At 29.9% G+C, this 21,825-nt stretch overlaps 1 protein-coding gene across 5 annotated transcripts in view; it reads left to right on the forward strand.

Annotated features, from left to right (window-relative positions):
* LOC107455860 (rap guanine nucleotide exchange factor 2) overlaps positions 1–21,825 on the forward strand; it is a 368,973-nt gene that overhangs the window by 251,829 nt on the left and 95,319 nt on the right. The window lies entirely within an intron of this gene.

Genomic DNA, 21,825 nt, shown 5'->3' on the forward strand with positions numbered 1-21,825 from the left:
ATTAATGGGACACTTGGGAATTTTCGTTAATATTTTTAAATTATGTTACATAAAACTTATATTTTTTTCAAAATTTAATTATAATAAATTTAAATTTAATTCAATTACATTTAAATTTATTTCAATTAAATTTAAATTTAATTAAATTTATTTTTTTTAAATAAATTTAATTTTTAATAAATAAATTATTAATTAAAAAATTAATAAAATGTATTCATTTTTTAAAAAAAATTTCATTTATAATTTTTGTTTTAAATTTTAGTAATTTTTTTTAAAAATTTCTTAACTAGAATTTCTTTTAACAATTCAAGTAAATAATTGTTCTAAAATGAGCTGTTATGAAAGAAAACATATTTTTTAAAAAGTTATTTATTATGGATTTGCAGCTTGTAGCAGTCACCCAATGTTTCGTTATTACATTTATCGATAAATATGCTTGTTTAATGTACATACAGAATTAACGATAAATGTTCCTAACGTGTTCTTTACTTTTACTTACTTTTTTACAACTAAATACTTTTTTCTTATTTTTATGTACAGATTACTATTTACATTCAAGAGCTCCATTTTTCGATTATACATGCTGAGTAGTGAATCCCAGCTATAAGGATACGAAGGAAAAAAGAAAATTTTTCTCAAATAAAATTATAAAAATTTCAAAATCATGTAATGAACTAAAATTAAGCTGTATTATGATAGAAAAATACATAACCTCTTCAACATAAAGAAGGAAAAAACTATAAACCTTTCAATTATTTTGTTTCCTCAAAATGTAATTCTCAAAATGTGAATTCGAAATGTAAATGTAATTTTCTTTAAAATTCTAATTTTTAAAATTAATAGACTTATGATGTTTTATAAATAAGTTTTTTTTTCAGCAATAAAGTTTTAAATATGCTAATTATCTATTTGCAGTAGGCATTCAGCATAACAGGGTGCATTTATTTAAAAAAAATTATTAAAAAAATTTATGTTTGAAAATTTGAAAAAAATTCCCTAAATTTTGAAGCTTAAAGTCTGTATTTTAATACTGTATTTATTAAATAATATATTATATTGTATCAATATAAAATTAAACTGTTTTTGCTTTAAAGGAATGTGAATCCAAAACTATAAAATTTTGCAATTAATTGATTCTATATCTAAAGTATTTTGCGTGGTATTCAAAACACTGCATGTATGATCTTAATGACATATAATAGACGCTAAATATATGAAACTTTTATAAATTTACAAAATCTAAGTTGTCACTTTCTTCCGATGTTCTTGAATTAATAACGATAATACATTTTAATAATAATAATGCATAATACGCATCAAATCTTCCCCTATTCTAGCCAAAAAAAATTTGTATTTATATTTTTGTTGGCTGGAATAGAGGGATATTCTCATCAGTCTTGGGGGTGCGACCTGCGCACCCTGCGAATTGCGAAGTAAAACAAGCAAAACTCAAGAAAAATTCTGTATGAAAATTTGTAGACGTAAAATAATCATTATTAAAACAAAACGTTTCCGCTTAATGCACGAATAATCAAATATGAATTATCACTGTTTTCACTTTTTAAAATGATAGTGATGTAACAAAAATAAGGGATTCTATAAATATTTGGAGCTATCATGTCCATATCACTAGCAAAAAACCGTACTCTTTAATGATAAGGATTCCAAATTCCACAGAAGGTCACGGCAGTAAGAGAGGGGGAAAAAAACTGATAAAAGAAAACAAAAATAAATAATTTTAAAAAAACACTCTGTCTAGCAAAACTCTTATAATCATAAAACCATACTCATTTTTCAACCACTTGCAAACGAGATAACACAGATGCGAAAGAGAAGAACTTTCGAACATTTCTAGTATCACGTTCTTCTATTAGAAAAAAAAGGATGAAAGATGGTTTTGTATTAACGACCCGCAAAAAGCCTCTCCCCGAGGAAAGAGGGAAAGATCTCATCCAATTTAACTTCGTCACATAGTGACCGCGCCCAAATGTTGAGTGACGTCACGACGCCCACACCCCATTGATTTCTTGGTTTGTGGAAAAAGAGACGCCCTTGGAAAAGACGTTCACCTGCTTTTCTCATGACAAGATCAAAAACACAAAACTCTTGTTTTGGTATGCTATATCGGAAAATAAATAGATTGGAAGACATATATTCCTCTTTTTGGTCTGCCATATGAGAATATAAATAAATTGGAAAGACACAAAACGCCCGTTTTGGTCTGCCATATGAGAAAGAGAATGTAAATTGAAAAATAGAAAACTCTTGTTCTGGTCCACCGTATGACAAAAAGAATAAGTTAAAAAACAGAAAAGTCCTGTTTTGGTCCACCACATGTGAAAGTAAAAAAAAAAAAATTTAACTTATCTTAAGAGAAAGAAAATAGATAAAAAAATACTCAACCCCTGTTTTGGTTTAGCATAAGAGATGGTAAATAATTTTAGAATCACATAAATTTTGTTTAATCTGCCGTATGAACATATAAAATTAAAGCTTCTGCGTATGCAGAGTTCCCCAACCCTTTTAGCTACAAAGAATGCAGAGTTTATGGTGAAATAGAAACTCTAAATTTTGAAGAAGGGTCTTAAATTTTTATTAAAAGTATAAAATCATTTTTCGTCATGCTATTCGGAGACTAAGGCTTGTATTTCTGGATTTAAATGTTCGATAGCAATATTTTTACATTTTTATTCAACATCAAAATTGGGTTTTGAGGTAGCATAAACTATAATTTTGATTAAAAAAGAATTGTAAGTTAAAAGAGAGAGAGAAAATAAAATAAAAAATTATTGCATTAAAATAAGTTTGTAACTATCTTACATTTTCAATTTTAAAAAAAATTGTCTCTAAAAAAATCATTAGTGTTGAAAAACAGATTGATAGTATAGAGCAGTGGTGCGCAAACTAGGGGTCGCGACCCCTGTGGGGGTCACCAGAAGTTTTTTGGGGGTCGCCAAATTTTTATGAAATGCATTATCCCTGCATTCTGCATACTATACAGTGTACATATAAAGAGTGAAGCTCCGTCACTCACTGTTTAATTGTAATTTCATGCTGTCCACTCTTTCTTTGAATGTAATGCGTAATGTATTCTCTATCTGGCTATCCGTGGAAAAACAATATCCCGTTTTATGCAAGAATGCCATCAGAGTGTTAATACAATTTGCATCAACGTATTTATGTGAAACTGGATTTAGCAAACTAGTTTCAATAAAAACTAAATACCGCTCGCGTTTAAACCCTGATTAAGATGATATGCGAATTGCAATTAGCAACATACATCCAAACATCGATGAGATAATTAGAAACTTGCAGCCACATATATTTCATTAAAGGGCAATTACTGATTTTTGTGTTATACAAAAAGTATTTTCTTAAAATTATAAATAAAATTAATATGAGTCAAATATGATGATGTTTTTATTCGATGAAACGAAAGAAATGCTCAAAATATGCATCGTATTTGTGAACATTTATCTCTAGGGGTCGCCAAAAATTTTTTCTCTGCATAAGGGGTCGCAGTCGAAAAAAGTTTGCGCACCACTGGTATAGAGTACTCTTACGTTGATACGGTTTCTAACGTTTACACCAAATTTCTTCAACCGAACTATCTGCAATAAGCATTTTTAGTTCTAATTTATGCCCAAAACTCATCCGCTGATCGAAAATATTTATAACGGTATATATGGTTAACATGGTATGCATGTTATATACATCAGTGATCTCCAACCCCCGAGCCTCGGACCAGTACCTGTCCGTGGAACAAATAGTACCGGAACGTCTAAGGAAAATTAAATTGTTTCCATTTTATTTACTGTGATGTCTTTCTCTCGGATTTGTACGATTGGATTTGTTCCATGTCTCCCTGGTCTTGGGATTGTTTCTATGGGCGAGAGATTAACCGAAAGCTGGGACACGTCACCTAAAGATGCACCAATACAGCACATGTAAATGTATTTTATTTTGAAGGCATGTTTAAATACAATTAAAATTATTAAGTCAAAACAACCTAAAATATAAACCATCAACCTCCCTCACTCCTTTCCTCAGATTGCGGAAAGATTATAAAACTTTGATCGGTCGGCGGCGATGAAAATTTTGAAAAGCACTGAGATATACATGATTAAAACGGAACCGTTCATTACAAGATTTTAGTCATCAAAATCAAATTAAAAACAACTCATCAAAACTAGTTCATAATATTCTGAGATTTAAGAACCGAAATTTTGCTCCTCCCATAACATTAGCCTTAACAAATAATTCAATAACAATTAATAAATACAATATAACAATTAATCCAATCCAATAAAACATTAATCCAACAAAACAATCAATCCAACAAATAATAATAAAAATTAATAATCCAGTAAAACAATAAATCCAATAGCATTAGTAAAAATAAAAATAAAATCAAATTAAAAAAAAAAAAAACAAGATCGATTATATTATTTTAAATTGATGCAGGTTCTAATTCCGAAACCAAACTTCTTTCACGGAATATATTACGACAAAAAGCATTTTTCATTCCTAATGTATGTCAAATGCCAAAGATCATCAACCGTTCGTAAATGCTCATACCTTGTTCTGTACATGATTTACATTTTTAACTGGAATAACGTTTACAACCTCAACCATTTTAATGCAAACTTCAATTGTTTCTTCATACATTGTCGCAACATAAAAGGAAAGCAACAAAAAGGCTGTTATTATTCTTTCCTAGACGTTGACTCCAGTGAATTCTTTGCCGTCGCATCTCTTCGGTTGACAGTTTTAATGAAACTTCTATTTCCAGAACAATGCCATCGGAGGACGATAATCGGATACCGGATTGAGGAAAGAAAATAAAAGGGATGGTAAGCCCTAAAAACCACTTTCACATTTTTAGCTCCACAATGACCCGTGGAATAAGTGGCTTTTATCTCTCAAGTTTGTGCTAGTGAGGTTGAGGAGAAGAAAGCGTTCATCCATCATTAATGTTCCTTTTTCAAGAATCGAGTTAGCAATTAAGATGGTAACTTTTTACTTCCAAATTACATAAATGTATTTATTGTCGTTCAATCTTTCGCTGTTGTAATTACTTAAGAACGAGGCGAAATATGGAGTACCCTTTCAAAAGTGTGTTTCAGCATAATTTGCTTGTGTGAAGCAAAAATCGATAATCTAGATCTAACTTAAATAAAGCGAAATTTTTTTAAAAAAAATTTCAGCTGAAAGTTAAAGTAATATTTTTAACTGGTTTAATTTGAATAAAATCATGTGCTTTTTATTATCAGTTGGTGAAACTAAATGGGAAAAATGAAGCATTCGTTTATCATCAATGTTCCTTTTTCAAAAACGAGTTAGCAATTAAGATGGTAACTTTTTGCTTCCAAATTACATGAATGCATTTTTTAAGAACTGAGTTAGCGATTATGAGAGTAACTTTTTGCTTCCAAATTACATGAACGTGTTTTTCAAGAACTGAGTTAGCGATTAAGAGAGTAACTTTTTGCTTCCAAATTACATGAACGTGTTTTTCAAGAACTGAGTAGCGATTAAGATAGTAACGAGTTAGCGATTAAGATAGTAACTTTTTGCTTCGAAATTATATGAGTGTTCTTGCTGGTCATTTTCTAGTGATAATTATTTCCTAAAAACGAATCAAAATAGTGTGGGCCCTTTCAAAAGTGTGTTTCAGCATATTTTATCAGAGTGAATCTAAAATCGATGTCCAACATCAACCTAAATATGATAACAAGCCACATTAACTATTGTTAGAGAGAGCATTTTTGTGAAAAACCTAACGAGTCTCATAAAGGCAATAAAATATTTTGGCATACTGGGGACTTATCTAGTTCCTGGAATTTGTAAAGTATCTACTCGGAAACAATATTAAGCAACAATTAGGGGGTATAAAAATATTTAATCTTCGGGGAAAATTTGGCTTTTCACTATATTACCTTCAATTATTATTAAGTTTTATTACACAAAAACCGATCATATGTATCAGGTTTTCATCTTAAATATGTTTTACTAACGAAAAACATAATTTATAAAACATATTTTTCGTCTATAACGTAATTTGTTCCCAACTAAAAAAATAAATTTAAAAAATTACATGTACAAATCAAATGAAATCATGTTATCTGTTTTTAATATAGCATTCCTCAACCATATAGGTAAAGCTAATCCCTTTTTAATTACAATTTATGATTATTTAAAAGAATAATAATAATTCCTTGTTTTCTAACTAATGATATAGATTTTATTCTCTATCTTTTTTATTATTATTTCCAACTAATTTTTTAACATCTATTGTCGTTGAATATTTATTTTATAGGGTAATAATTAATCTACCGAATTTTTTCCGGAGTCATAAATAATAATTGCTTGCTCTTATTCTCCATTCACTTTCACTACAAGTCACTGACTTCTGCGCTAACAAAAAACACCAACACACTTTTCATTTTGCGTTTACTCCAAATAGGTCGCCAACATTTCAATTAAGTAATTCCTTAACGGTTCGGTTTTTTTGCATTTACACGCGTTATTCCAAACATTATTATTTACTAAACGAATGATAAATTAATATGGTTGCATTTTTATTTTATTTATTTTTTTTATCTCGAGCGAAAACGAAAGGATGTTTTTTTTCTCTTTTTCTTTTGTCGCCAACACACGAATTGCGTGACCCATACCTGTGAGGATTACTCCTGGCGAATCTCGATTATTTGGCGACATCTCTTCCTTGTCTGGTCATCGTAGACAACGATAAGGGAAAAAACTGAACAGCGAAAGGAAATTTTCGTGAATATTTTTTTTCCTGCCCGAATGCAAAAATATTCCAGACGGTGAAGTCTTTATAATGATGCTTAAAAAAAAATCTTTTTTTGTCTGATCTGTTTTCCTCGTGTTGTGATCCATAATGGTTATTATTACGGTAATAAATAAGTCGTCACTTTGGTAGAATAAATTGGACATTTAAATTAGGAGAAAAATGTTCGAAAATTGCTTATCGATAACCGTTATTTGAACTTTATGCATCAATGGATCAAATGGCAATTTTTAGGTGTTGAGTTATTTTGCGATCTGTTGCGACTGCAGAAAATAATGAACTAGCATTAAAAAAAATTGTTTTTAGAACTTTTTTTTAAAGACTGGAACAATTGTTGTTATTTTGCAGAGAGTGATTTGTGCCACTGGCAGATTTTTCCTTACACAGAATTGGCAGCTGGATAGAACTAAAAGCGATAAGTTAAAGTGGGCACAAACATTAGACTTTCAATTAAATTGATTTTAAATACTAATTCTATGAGAGTCAATATACAGAATATAGACAAAAATTTCCACAAGCAAATAATATACATATTGTTTCATTTTATATTGTTTTACTTTAATCTCTCTCTCTCTATATATATATATATATAGGTTGCGATTAACTCGGTTACGTCTCTATTGTTATTCTTAATTTTGTTAGGTTGTCTTAAGTACTAGTTTAAGTGGTGTTAAGAATTTGTTAAGCGTTAAGTATTTATTTAGATTCATTTTATTAGGTTGTTTTAAGTAATAAAAATAGAGTAGAATAGTTAGTTCTACGTTGAGTATTTATTTAGAATAATTTAGCATTTTTATAGAAATAAAATTTTAGAAACGAAGTAATTACTTTGATTTATTCCAGATCCTTTCTATAAAGGCTGTAGAAATTTTAAACTTTGAATGCCCTATGGTGCAGCATACTGTCATACCATTTCTTGGTAAGGGACCTTGCCTTTTTCGAGCAATAGCATCCCAGATAGCAAAATAATGTTTATTTTCGCTCAGCAAAAACCTTTTAATGTAAACCTAAAAAGGTTTGAGATACGTTTTACGCGTAAACCTTCTAACCTTAAAACGAGATCTGTGGCAATCTGCTCTATTCTAGGCTCTTTACCCTAATCCAAAACCTTGGAAAACAACCTTCTATATAAAAACCTTAAATCGAGGTTGAATTAGAGTTTTCCAGCATGAAAAAATCCTTTAATAAAGCTAGTCACGAGGTGAAAATAATCTTAAATATACATCGAAGAGCCATTACATTATGACCACCCTCCATCTATAACAATGGGCTCGCCCAGGTTTTCATGGTTTCTCGCCCAGGAACAATGTTTTCATGGGGCACATTAGGACCTATAATCCTAATAGAACAATCCCTGACGTCTGTAAGCTACTTGAACATAGTTGCAGACCAGGTTCACCCATTCATGGCAACAGTTTTTCCTACGGGGGATGGTGTTTACCAACCGGATAATGTACCATGTCATAAGGGTCGAATCGTCATGGACTAGTTCGAGGAACATTCCAGTGACTTTCAAGTCATGTCTTGGCCCCCAAATTCACCTGACCTTAATCCAATGGAGCATTTCTGGTCCTACTTGGAAAACCAAATTCGTGCTGCCACGCTACCCCCTCGCAATGTAAGGGAATTTCAGGACCAATTTGTGAGCGCTTGGTACCAGATACCTCAGACTACCTATCAGCACTTTGTGGAATCAATGCCAAGGCGGGTGCTAGCAGTTTTGAGGGATAAAAGTGGTCCTACATGTTATTAGCAAGGTGGTCATAATGCAATGGCTCTTCGGTGTAAGTCATTAAAAGGTTTCGTTTCACAACGTCTTGTATGCTGTACTAAAATCCATCTTGTCGTGCAATTTGATCCTATCGCTAGTGACGTCAGCGAAAACGTCATTATGAACCTAAGTGACGATGCTTTTTAAAAAAGCTTTAAAAAATAATTTTTAATCCTTTTAGGATGAAAGGTTTGAAACTGCAATATTTTTGCTTCATTGAAAAAAGGTTTTTAGTACAAACCTTTTTCGTGTCACTAAAAAGAAAATTCCGACAAAAGGTTGCAATAAGGTTACATGCTTTCTGGGATACATACACTGAGTGGCCAAATTATTATGACCACCCCTTCAGTCGCCTGCTTCCATACCCTATACGGCGCAATGTGCGTCGAACAGTACGTTCAGAGACGTTCACAGTTGCTCCTTGATTAAGATCACTTGCAATTTGTCGCACTGTTGCTCTCCTATTGCGCTGCACAACCCTGACCAGCCTTCTCTCTGATCGAGCATTCAGTACCCTGTGACGACCACAAGTCTGACGTTGAGATCCGGTTTTTTGCTTGATTGTCCATTCTTTGTACACATTAACAACTGCTGCTCTAGAACACTTCACAAGTGCAGCCGTTTTGCTGATGCTCGTTCCGCCACATCTCGCACCCACAATCATTCCACGTTGAAATTCAGTTAACTCACTTTTCTTTCCCATATCTGGGCAAGCAACACAGTATAACTGAAGACTCACTTGTCCAGCATTCCCGTGTTATGGTTATCTTGCCCTCTAGCGGCAACGCTGTGACGCAATAACTCATTTGCATAAAACTCTGAGGTGGTCATAATAATTCGGCCACTCAGTGTATATGTAGTACGATACTGAAGTTATAACTCGAGAGTTGCGTGAGGAAGTAGAACAGCACATAATGAATCAGTGAATAGGTGAGTTTTCTATTTTATCTCATGAGAGAGGTGGAAATAATTTAAATACTTCTGCCTACTATGATGAACTATCCGGAACTCATACTTACTGCGGTTTGTGTGACTTAATGGCTGCCGAACATATTTTAAATTATTACTAAAATTCGATAAATAAAGAACTTAGTACTTAGTAAACTCATTACTCAGAACTTAGTACTCGTACTTAGTAAAGAACTTAGTACGAACTTAGAATATCGTGGATATGTCTTCGAAATGTCTTGGAAGTAAATGTACTTGGAAGTAAACCCCGGTCAAGACCGTGAAAATATTGGGTTAATATATTATTTAAAAATAATTAAGGTGTTGGGATTGGAGGTAGGTACTTTATTTATGTCGCACTAGAGCTGCACAGTGGGCTATTGGAGATGGTCTGGGAAACATCCCTGAGGATGATCCGAAGACATGCCATCGCAATTTTAATCCTCTGCGGAGGGGATGCCTCTCCTGCTTTGGTAGCCCGACGACCTGCGTGTGAAGTCGAGAACTTTACGGTAGAACAGTTTAACGAGGACCGATGCCGCACACCCTCGGTCCTTACGCAGGTTGAACGAAGTGGTCACTCACCCGCTTACTGACTGCAACCAGTGATGCTTGACTTCGTGTTCTACTGGGAACCTTGTCTTTACGATCAATTCACTGCTGGACGTGTTAGGATTAGAGATGGGGTTGTAGAATTAGAATATTTAAATGCAGTTGTGTTGTGTATTTGGCTTAGTTATCATTAAAGTTTATATGTTGTGCAATATAACTTTGAAAGGTGACCAAACTGGTTGCCAAAGGCTGCCAGTTGGAAATAAATATAATGGCATTTTTTTGTTTTATTTTATGGTACATTTTGAAAAAAATCTAAACTATAAATCAGGGCTTATCTACTAGTTGGGCTTACAATTAACATTTAATTTGACGCACTCTACCCTTTTCAATTTTATATTTTCGTATTTTTTTCTCGCTAATTTTAGCAAATAATCATAGTTTCATCTAACCATTTTTAGCAGGGTGGCCAACCTTGCCTGCCTTTTCACAGAGGTAAATGCACCCTCTACTTGGCCTTCTTGCAAAAATGTTGTCTTTTTATTTAGAAAAGTGGAAATTATTTTTAAGCTTAGTCAAAATGAAATATTATTATTTTTCATATTTATTTGAGTCTTTTTAATTCCATTTTTGAAGGGCACTAAGCTGGATATAATTAATATATTTAGCAAGGTTAGTGCCCTTCAAATCTGAAAATGCGTTTGCTTTTGAAAAATCACTCTGCCCTATTTTGTTTTTATGGAGATCTCTGAAATAATGATGATTTAAGAATAGAATAATAATCTAAAATAAATTTTATTAGAGATTTAAAAAAAACAGGTTTTTCTTTAAAGAAGGATTTCCACTGGCATATATATGGTGTTAAATAACTATAGCTTTAGGTCTTGAAATGCATTGTCATAAAATCTAAAGTATTTCTTACACATTTTATTTAAAAATGTATTAAATCAAAGTATTTTTTTTTCAATTATTTGAAATAATCGAAAATATTTTCTTAAATTATTTCGAATTTGGACAAAAACTAAATTACTGTTCTGCCTAATCTTTTTTTTCTTAAATATTTATTTAGTAGAAGCTTTTAGACAAAACAATTTTTTTGTCAATTTTATTATTCCTTTTTTGTAGTTTTTCCTTTATATAAACTAGAAATTTTTTAGGAAAATTTATACCAAAATCGAATTTTTTGAATATTTTCATTTTTTCTAAATTCTTCGCCTACTTATACCCAAAACTCACATTGACAAAAATATAAATAAAATAAAACTATAAAATTTAAAAATAAACCTAACCATAAATAATTAAACCAGCCTAACACTTTACATTTTTTAAGTCCACTCAGAAAGACGCGAGAACATAAATAACTTTCCAAACTTATTCGGTAAAGCTTGAAGAAACGGGAAAATATTCCGGAAATGGAAAATTTATAACTCAAACCGTTCTCCCTTTCATTTTACATAAGATCATGTCTTCTTGCCTTTGCTGTATGTATTTCATTATAATTCGCTTTCTCTGACAGTAAAGTGTTATTACTGAATTATGTATGACGCGTTTAGTTTAAGAAAGAAAAAAAAAAGAAAAATCCCTTTTTCTCCGAAAGAAAAACTTTTCTTTAAGACTTCAGACGATGATTACTTTAAGGAGCGTGATTTTTACGAGACGCGGTAAAACCCTAAGAAAATTGCTTTGGAAGGTCGATTTAAGAAAAGCGGGGGAACTTTTCTTTTATATACAATATATGTTTTCTTTTTCTCTTTTTATCTCTTATAGAAGACAAAAGAACGCCTGTAAACCGGGATTTCAGTTTTGGCTTTAGGTGTACGAAAATTGGAAAACTGGGATTGCAGCCAAATCCTTAGACGTAATTGATACCTCAATGCGAGTGTGCTTTTTAGCCTTTTCATTATGCATGTTTTTGTTTACTTATATCGTAAAATGGGATTGGCGATCAATTCAGTTTTCTTTTTCTTCTTTGAAAACAGGTTAAGCGTAATCCTTTTTGCTTTAAAAAGATCTTGTGAATAAGATTTACCAAGATTGATTTGTTTTCTTTTCGCGATAAAATATTTACGTTAGGATATGGAAATTGTCGTGCTTTTTTTTTTTTTTTTTTGTCTGAGCCTGATTTGAATATTTCCCTCTTGTTTGTTTCATGGAAATGGTTTTAGGAATTTTTAAACGAGTTTGAATATTTTAGTGTAAATTCATTGGGTGTGAAAATACTTTAAGAGAAGATCATAAGTAGAAATATATTATGAAATTATTTTCTTTTTTTTTTCGTGAATGTGGATTCTTTTTCTATGGTTCCACCGATAAAAAAAAAATGTTAAAAAGAAACTTTTAAGAATTGTGATTCTTATTTACTCATTTTATTTCCGTTTCTTTCTTTTTAAGATGTTCGTCGAAGAAGTTGTTGTTCTTTGGTTGAGTAAGTTCGGGGAAAATCACCTCATGTCTATTTCAGGAACAACTTTCCGAGAATTTGATTCCTATTTTTCCTTTCTTTCACCCTTTTCATTGGAAGATGGTAATACAGTCAAACCCCGCTATAGTGAACATTGTTTATGGTGAACTCCCGGATATAGTGAACGAAATGTTCGGTCCAGTCACTTGCTATACACGTATAATGTTATTTTTTGTGGATATAGTGAACTAAAAAATTGAGGAAGTTGGATATTATGAACTTTTTTCTGTCTTCGGTTGATTTTTTTTTCTTCATTTTTTAAAAATAGTTTTGAAATATCTACTTCAAAATAAATACTTATATTCATTTTTAAAACCATCTAAACCATGGAATGTAGCAGCAAGCATTTTCTCTTGTTTGCTTCTTTTATCACACTTTTCCATCCTTAAACAAAGGCCTACCCAGGCAGATTGATGGACAAATTTTTCCTTGCATCAGGATTACTAATTTTTTTTTCTTTTTTTTTTTTGTACGCAAGACGAAGAGTAATAAAAAGTAAAAGCAAGTTAACACATTATTTGTTACTACGTATTATTTTTCAGTCATTTTTGTATTCAATTTTATTGGTCATTTATTTGAATAATGTATAATTAAAAGGAGTACGGTACCATTAGTTAAAATTGTTTGCGGAACGGATATAGTGAACTCCCGGTTATAGTGAACCAAACTTTCCGTCCCTTGAAGGTTCACTATAGCGGAGTTTGACTGTAAAAGAATATGAATAACGTTTTAGAGGGTTCAAACGCATCGACTCTAGATTGCATTTTCTTCTCGAAAATCTCATTTCATTTTGTTCCATTTTCTTCTGATTTTTAGTTGATGAAATCGTAAGAACATGTTAAGTGTCGTTTTAGAATTTGAATAAAATTTACTTCAGGATATTCTATAGAATATCTTATCATTATATTAAATAGCTCGCATTTTTAGACGAAGTGTGAAATGTGATGATTATTATGCTCTTCGCTTAGTCGCTGTTAAAAATATCAGTAAGGTTTTCAGTAGAATGTTTGAGGAATGTGTTAAACATTTTTTAAAATTTTATTTTATTTTATAACTGGTGTTGAATAGACGATCCAATTCTAAGTTTACGACTATGAATGTTCAACTACATACCCTTCTAATTTTGATCTCAACCCAAAAGAAAAGGAAACTTTTAGATCAAGCATCTGTACTAACCAGCCTTAGTGGAGGACTTTTTGTGAGAAATAACACGCATTTGCGTTACATAGAGAAGAAAAAATCACGGAAACCTCTCATGGTTAGCTCAACGGCAAAAGGATTCTAACCCATGATCCGTCTACCACTTAAGATATTTTACGTCAGTAAGGTTGCTGGTGCGAGTCGGGTGCAGAATTTGGATCAACCAGCAACCTCTGGAATTCAAACCCGGGTTACCTCAATAGCAGGGAGGAAATGTTTTATCCCCTGAGCCACCGAGTCTCATATGTGACAACATTAATCGTTTCATATTTGTTTAGTCAATTTTAGGCATTCTATAAAATGCCGGTTTTCAAAAATCGACGGCAACATACTAAATAAATTCATTGAAATATATATTACATTATACAAATAATAATAATAATTGTATTATTTGTATTTATACAAATAATTAAGCAAAATACTATACAAAATAATTACACAAAATAATTATACAAATAATATTATCCCTTATTTCCAAAGCAATTAAAATATTACTAATATGATGTGAAACAAAACACTGTGTCTTATGAAATTCTTTGCCACACATGGTAAATCGATGAGACTCGAGTGCTTGACGCAATATTCTTTTTCTTTGCCGCCAAAACACCAAATTGTTTCTCTTGTTCCACTTAAAGCCGTCAACGATCACAAAACACAAAGCCTTTTTGTTTGACGCTGGATTCCTTATCAACTAACGAAGGCGTCAATTTGCGGGGGAGAGAAAATGTAAAAGATGTTTGAGATGTGTTACACAGGAAAACATGCATTGAAGGCGACAAAGCGTGCGATTCCCATCGTGCTGTGAATCCTCTTACAAATATGCAATAGATTCGGACTTGTCCTTGTTCTTACTTTCAATAACTTTTTCAACTTCTACTGTTTATACTTTTATTCGCTCCCTTCTCTCTCTCTCTCTCTCTTTTTTTTTTTTTTTTTTAAAGCGAAAACTGAAATGTTGAAGTTGGATTAGTTTTAAGATTCAGTTTCTTCATTTTTAAATGCTTATTTAAATATAGGAAAGCCGTGATGTGAGTAAAATTAACATGTTTTATTCTGTGGCGTTGCTATTTAAAGCTTTCATCTGTTAAAGTATTAAAAAAAAACTCTGAAAATTATATTTTTTACAAAGTGCCAAAATTAATTCTTAAGTTTTTGTCCCACTTTTATTATAAAATAATGGTATATCAAAAGCGTATCTTGAAATGCCCTTGATATTTTCAAAATAGCACTTTAAAGTAGCAAGAGGAACACAGTTTCCTAGCAAATGATTTGGTAAAGGTGTTTCAGAAATCATTTTCGTATTTTTTATGTTCTGACTTTTTGTCTCTTAATGTTATAGTATAAGGAAAATCTGCTTTCATGTTTCACATGATATGTTAAAGTTATTATTGTTATTTTGCTGACAGAAGTGCTTCGTTATGCTCTTTGTTTTGATCAAAAATGGTGCCTTAAAATGACGAAAAAACACATCTTTTGCGAAAATGATTCAGTAGATGTTGTATTTTCAAACTTTAATTCGAAATTTATGTTATTCAATAAGTTGGAGCATTCCTGCGACAACTATAATTTTGAAAATCAGAATTTCAGAAAGCCGTTTTCATACGAACCGCAAAATTACCAAATGAATGGTTTAAATACCGTATATTTTGGTTTCAGTTACAAGAATAATGGTTGTTTTTACCAGAAATGTCCCTACCATACAGGTGTGGAAATTTTACCAGAATTTTTTCTCGGTGTGATAAGAAAAGCAACTCATTGTGATTAAATTGCGGAAAAGTGATTTATTACTTTTGCATTGCAATGAAAAAAAAACTATCACGTGTGAGTATTATAAAAACTGATCATCTCATGTGTGCCGCAACCTACCGCACATAATGTGCAGGAAAACAGGACGTTAGCAACTTATGGCAGCTAGAAAAAAACTAGTAACTTTTCATTCGAAAAAATTTTTTCTTCATTTTTGCTTAAACAGATTAAAAGGAGCATACTTATAATATAGGAAATCGAAATTTAACATTCAAGGATAAACTTTATTTCCCATTAATTTTCAAATCCTAAAGTTTAAATTTGAAAATGTAATTTTAATATTCATTGTTCATGGTCACCATTTGGTGCAATAGTTTTCTCAAAAATTTATGTTTTGGTATATTTTTTAATCAGATTTCCTTTCTACGTTATTCTGATTTCAGAAATATTAGTAATTTATTTGGATTCCTGATTTTTACAAGAATTTGATCTAACAATACATTTTTTAACCATAATTCACTTTCATTTTTTTTTTAAATTTTAATAGTTTATCTGGGTTATGGTTATTATAAAAATTTATTTGGCAAAATTTGTTATAAAATTTGCTTCTTACATTTTTTAGTCAAAATTCTCATCCTCGTTATTCTTATTTTACAAATATTAGAACTTAATTTAGTTTTATAGTTTTCACAAAAATCTGTTTTGACGTAAATTAAATCAAATGTCTCTTCCAAGTTATTTTTATTTTAGAAATATCAATATTTTAGTTGGATTTATAGTTTTTGCAAGATTTTTTTTACCGTATATTTTTTTTAAATTAATTTATACTTTTTTAATTAAGACTTATATTTAGTTTCTATAACTATTTTGTTTTACATATTTCAAAGTATCGGATTTCTGAAAGGCACCTAAATACTTTTAAACCAAAGAATGATCTGTTAAAAATGTGCTTTGGCATTGTCTTTTATATTTCATTAAAAAAAACTTTTTATTTCCAGAAACTTTTGAAGGGCTTTATTTTAAACCTTTTTAAATCCCTTTCAACCAAATGAATAATGCGATGGTGATTTCCGGTACTTCTAATATTTGTCAAAAGTCCCATGAAAAGTAAAATAAATCAACTTAAATCGTCAAGCCATGAGGCTTATAGGATCGCGGTTCTCACTCAAAAGTCTTTTATTACAGCTAGTACACTGTAAAAAATTGCTGTAAAATGCAGCACCAACCAGGGTGCCGATATTTTTTACCGTAAAATATTACGGAGCAAAACGTCTGATATACCTTTATTTTTACAGCAATATTACAAAATCACTATTTGTTAAAAATTATTATTATTGTAAAATACATGGTTTATAATTTAAAAAATGAATTTTATGGCAAAATTATCTGTACGGATAATGGTTTTTACAGTGTATTGATTAGTATCCCTTCAATAAAAACATAAACGAAAGATAGTTAATGTTAATAAATTTCATTACACGCAATTAAATTTTCAATCTAATAATAAAAATGGCTGAAGAATTTCTAGCATATTAATATAAAATGATACAGTCTCCAAAATTAAACTCTTTCACTATTCAGTCAGTATATCTTAAACTGCATTCCGTGATTTTTGACGAATATTTTGTCGTGAATTCACGTGATTTTAGACGAAACGGGAATTTGCAAGTTTTTGGCAAAAATTTTCATAGTTTGTATGTCATCTCAAAATATTTCGGGAATTCTCCCAATTTTTTCCATGTATTTAAAATTTTAACCCAATTCTAAGCCGCGTTCACTGTCAAACATGAATAATATGTTTGTTTTAAAAAAGCAAAAATTTAATTTATATTTCTTAAATAAATCGTCATTTGTTATCATTTGCACCAGTTTTAACAATACGCAATTAAAATATATCCTTTTTAACACATTTAAATTATTCCGAATACAGTTAAATGAAGAAACGCATATCAAAAAATATTATTTTTTTAAAAAAGAAAACGAGAATTAGAAAATGATATGTGTTTTAATTGTTAATTTAATTGAAATATTTGTACTCGTGCATATAAATTTAAACTCTATTTCATATAATTAATGTTATAAAACAGGTAAATACATATTTTTTTTTACTGATTTTACTAACTTAAGAAAGTAAACAAATATCAAACACTTATATTTTTCCCATATTTTTAATTTCTTTAATTCCCTAACTCTCATTTAAGTTAAGATTAGATTAAAGCTATTTTTAAATTAAAATAAATTCTTTAAAATGGACCCACTATTTTTTACAAGCGAAAGAACAAAACATGCTTTCCAGATGTCGTTATTGATTCTTGTCTGGTTATTAAACTGGTTTTACCTCATCGTTCGCTATGAAATAAATATTAGACATACTTTTGCGGATGGAATTTATCATTTAATTTCCATCTATTTCAAAATGCAGGAACGTAATAAGCTCCGTACGAATCGATTGTGATTAAATTCACGGCGTTTCATTTAAAAATCGATACTCTACTAACTTATGAAAATAAGGATAACACAAGGATTTATTGATTTAACGTCTATCTTCCTTATTGGTTTCATGTCAAAGAAATTTTATATTTAGACAGCTGTATTTATTAAGTGGTAAAGATTATTTATTTTATGAGTTATGATTCTTATAAGTGTTTTATTGTGGTGAAATTAAGAAAGGGTATTGGCATCTCTTGTGAGGAGAGCTAGACATTAAAAGGCTGGTAGATACAAGAAAAATTGAATTTGTTATTCATCTTCTTTTTTTTTTTAAATTATAGCCTTTCCAAAACTTTCCGGTGACAGGCCTACACTACTAATACTTTTGGATCGAACTACTGTAAAAAGTACCGGCACTCAGGGTGCCTTTACAATTTATCATAAAATCCTCTTTTACCGAAACATGCTACGGACCAAACAACCTGATTTACCAAATCTGTTTTTGTTTTTTTTCGGTAAAAATCACTGAATCACCCTAATTAAATAAATATTACTGTAAAAATTACGTTATAACACTTTAACCGAAAAATGGATACTAAGGTAATGAACTTTATGAATGATGCACCCAAAGTGCCTGTACTTTATACCATAATTTGATCCAGAATATTTTTTAGAGTGTAAGTGCTTCAAGAAATGAAGTCCATTATAGCGCTGATTATCTGAACCAACATACGGAGAAAAAAATTACGATAAAATTAAGGTACCATATAGTAATGATATTTCAAAGTATTTGTAATTAATTTCTGTTATAGTTCATACATTACTGATTATACATTATAGTCTATTCCTTATTTTGTTGCAATGTTCCTTGTTTTGTTAATGTTAGCTGGAAAAATTTAAAAAGTGCATATTTTTATTCAAAATTTTCATCTTGAAATAGCTCTATTCCAACAAAAAAAAATGAACAAAATCTAAATTTAAGTAAATAATTTTTTTGTTTTAATTTCTAAATTTAAACAAACTAAAAAATAATTCATTTTGTTATTTTTAGAATCCGAGAATGATTGATAATACATTCATGTTGAAAATATCATGTTGTGCCAACATAATAAATCCCCAACATCCAAACATTATTTTTCGCAATTTATCATTTCACGTTAAATTACTAGCTTATAAGATTTTAAAAAAAAAAAAAATGCTTGTAATATTTCACCAGCGAGTGTAAATATCTGTTTAAATTAGCTTCGCTCATACATTTACTTTCCCTTAAGTACATACGAAATTATAATTCATCATCTCTACACCACGACTTAGGATTTATCCACCCACGCTTTCAAGACAGCTTTACTTCCGGTGTTTACTGTGGTCATAAATAGCAACCAGTTGGGAAAACTCAGGTGGTAGCTGACTGTGATTTTTGTTTATTTTTTTCACTATCCCTTTTTTCAGAACTTCGTGATTCGTCTCGTCCGTGCTTGGCAGTGTCTATAGTGATAATCGAGAAACGGATCTATTTGAGGCTTGTTGGAAATACAAGCTCTCTACTTCAGAAGCTCTCGTTTTCATCAAACTGAGTAAATCAGTTCGGTGACAGACGTGTGGTGTACCACTTTTGGCGATATAGCGCTTTATTCATAGCTTTTTTTTTAATTATATTGTTGAGATGTTTGTTTAGCTGTATATAAGTAGACCTAAAAATTTAAATTTTCAGTGAGTAGTCGGTGTTTTTTAGATTTCAATAAATTAGTAGCCACTTTTTTCTCAAACCTAATAAGTCGGTGATATTGAGAAGTCCAATTCATTTATTAGCTACTTTTTGCAAACTTTTATTTTGCTTGGATTCAAAATTCAATAACTTAGTAGCCACTTTTTTCTCAAACCTAAGGAGTCGGTGATACGGATAGGTCCAATTCATTAATTAGCTACTTTTTGCAAACTTTTATTTTGCTTGGATTCAAATTCAACAACTTAGTAGCCACTTTTTTCTCAAACCTAATGAGTCTGTGATACGTGAAATGTAAATTTAGGCCTTTCGAATTGTACACGAAAAACTTAATTTTCGATAACGAATGTTCATATTTTCAACGTTCAACTTTAGGTTATATTATTACGTTGAATAAAGGTTTTCAAATAAATTCCGAGGGATCTAAATAATGCATTTCAGATATAATTTTTTGTTGTTGCTTTACATTCTAAATAGAACTAAAATTTATTTTTTATTTATGCTTTCAAAAATATTTTTTAATTTATGTTTATGAAAGGAAACTTTAGGCTCGTTCGGAAAACTCAAATATTTTTTTAATTTGGCTGAAGTTTTTTTATACCTAATTTGTACGCACATTAAAAAATATGTTTTTCGAACCTAAAATCTTGAATTTCAGAAGAAATATTTCGACTGTTTAAAATTATTCCTTGGATAAATAATAATGCACACTTATGCGCAGTCAATCCAAGAAAAGAGAGAAGATAGTAAGTAATAAACAAATACCTAAAAAGAAAATTACTTTAATTAGAAAATTAATAAAAGAAAATTACTTTTAAAAAATATATATATAAACAGAGGGTAATAAATGGAATGAAACAACACAGAATAAATTATAAAAAATGTTAATATACTCAAACACTTTAATAAAATAGCTAAGTTGTAACTTTTATTTATTTATTTATTTATTTATTTACTTTTTTATTTATTTATTTATTTATTTATTTATTTATTTATTTATTTATTTATTTATTTATTTATTTACTTATTTACTTATTTATTTATTTATTCATTTATTTATTTATTTATTTCAGGCTCTATTGCATAAATAATAAAATCAATACTTTATATATTTTTTAAAAAAACAATAATATCAATATCAACAAAACTGAAATATTACAACACAAATAATACAATGTTCGAAATATTAATTATACACTGTTAAAAATACTAATAGTAAGCTGTTAGAAATACTAATACAGTTTTAAAAAATTTAGAGTGAGTTGAACTTTACTATCGTTTGAATTTGTTTCAACTTCAATATTGGGCTAAGTTGTGCCTTACTCTTTAAAAGTAATAACACGATGCAATGTTCATCAATGGTTTGTCTAAATTAGATCAAAATAAGTCTAAATAGATCAATAAGTCTAAATTAGATCAAAATATACTCAAAGTATGATTCAACTGATTTTTTTTCTTTTCAGAGTGTACTTGATTTAAAGATTGATTTAAAAATTTAAAAATAATTCTATTAATAAATTATTTTTAATGTATTAAAAAAATTGAACTTTCACTTTCGTTGTAATCATTGTATAATAAAAGATAAAAGTATATCTTTATCTTGTAACAAAAAAAAATTTCTGTGATAAATGATATGCAGCTTATCTTTTACACAGGTACGGGATAATCTGCAGTAAACAATCAAAGACACAAACAACTGTATAGTTTAATTATGTAAATTTTTTTTATTAGATGTATTTTTCTTTACAAATAATACATATAGAAATGGCACATATAGAAATTGTTTAAATATTCAATAATTAGTGTTAGTTATAAATTCATTTCATTAGCGTACTATTATCGCTGAACTATCTTTCTCTTAAAATCGTAAAAACAAACTGCAAAAAAAAAATCATAATAAATTATAAAACCGTAAGCGTCACTGTCATTGTTTAGAGTGTTCAACTTTACGTTATATTTTGTTTTGCTATACGAAAAGTATAAAACTTAGAAACTTGAAATTGCGAACGTGTGTCAAAAAATGCATAAGGAGTACGTTGGAAGAAAAAAAATTTAGCTATCGATAATTAATTCGAGAACTATTTATTTTAATTAATCAATCATTATTCATGAAAATTATCTATTTACTATAGATTTATTTTACTATACTGCTAACTTATCAACGATTTTTTTTTTTTTTT

Source organism: Parasteatoda tepidariorum, chromosome 9 (assembly GCF_982258835.1).
Source record: "Parasteatoda tepidariorum strain Cologne lab strain chromosome 9, Ptep-v5.0, whole genome shotgun sequence".
Taxonomy (NCBI): Eukaryota; Metazoa; Arthropoda; class Arachnida; order Araneae; family Theridiidae; genus Parasteatoda; species Parasteatoda tepidariorum.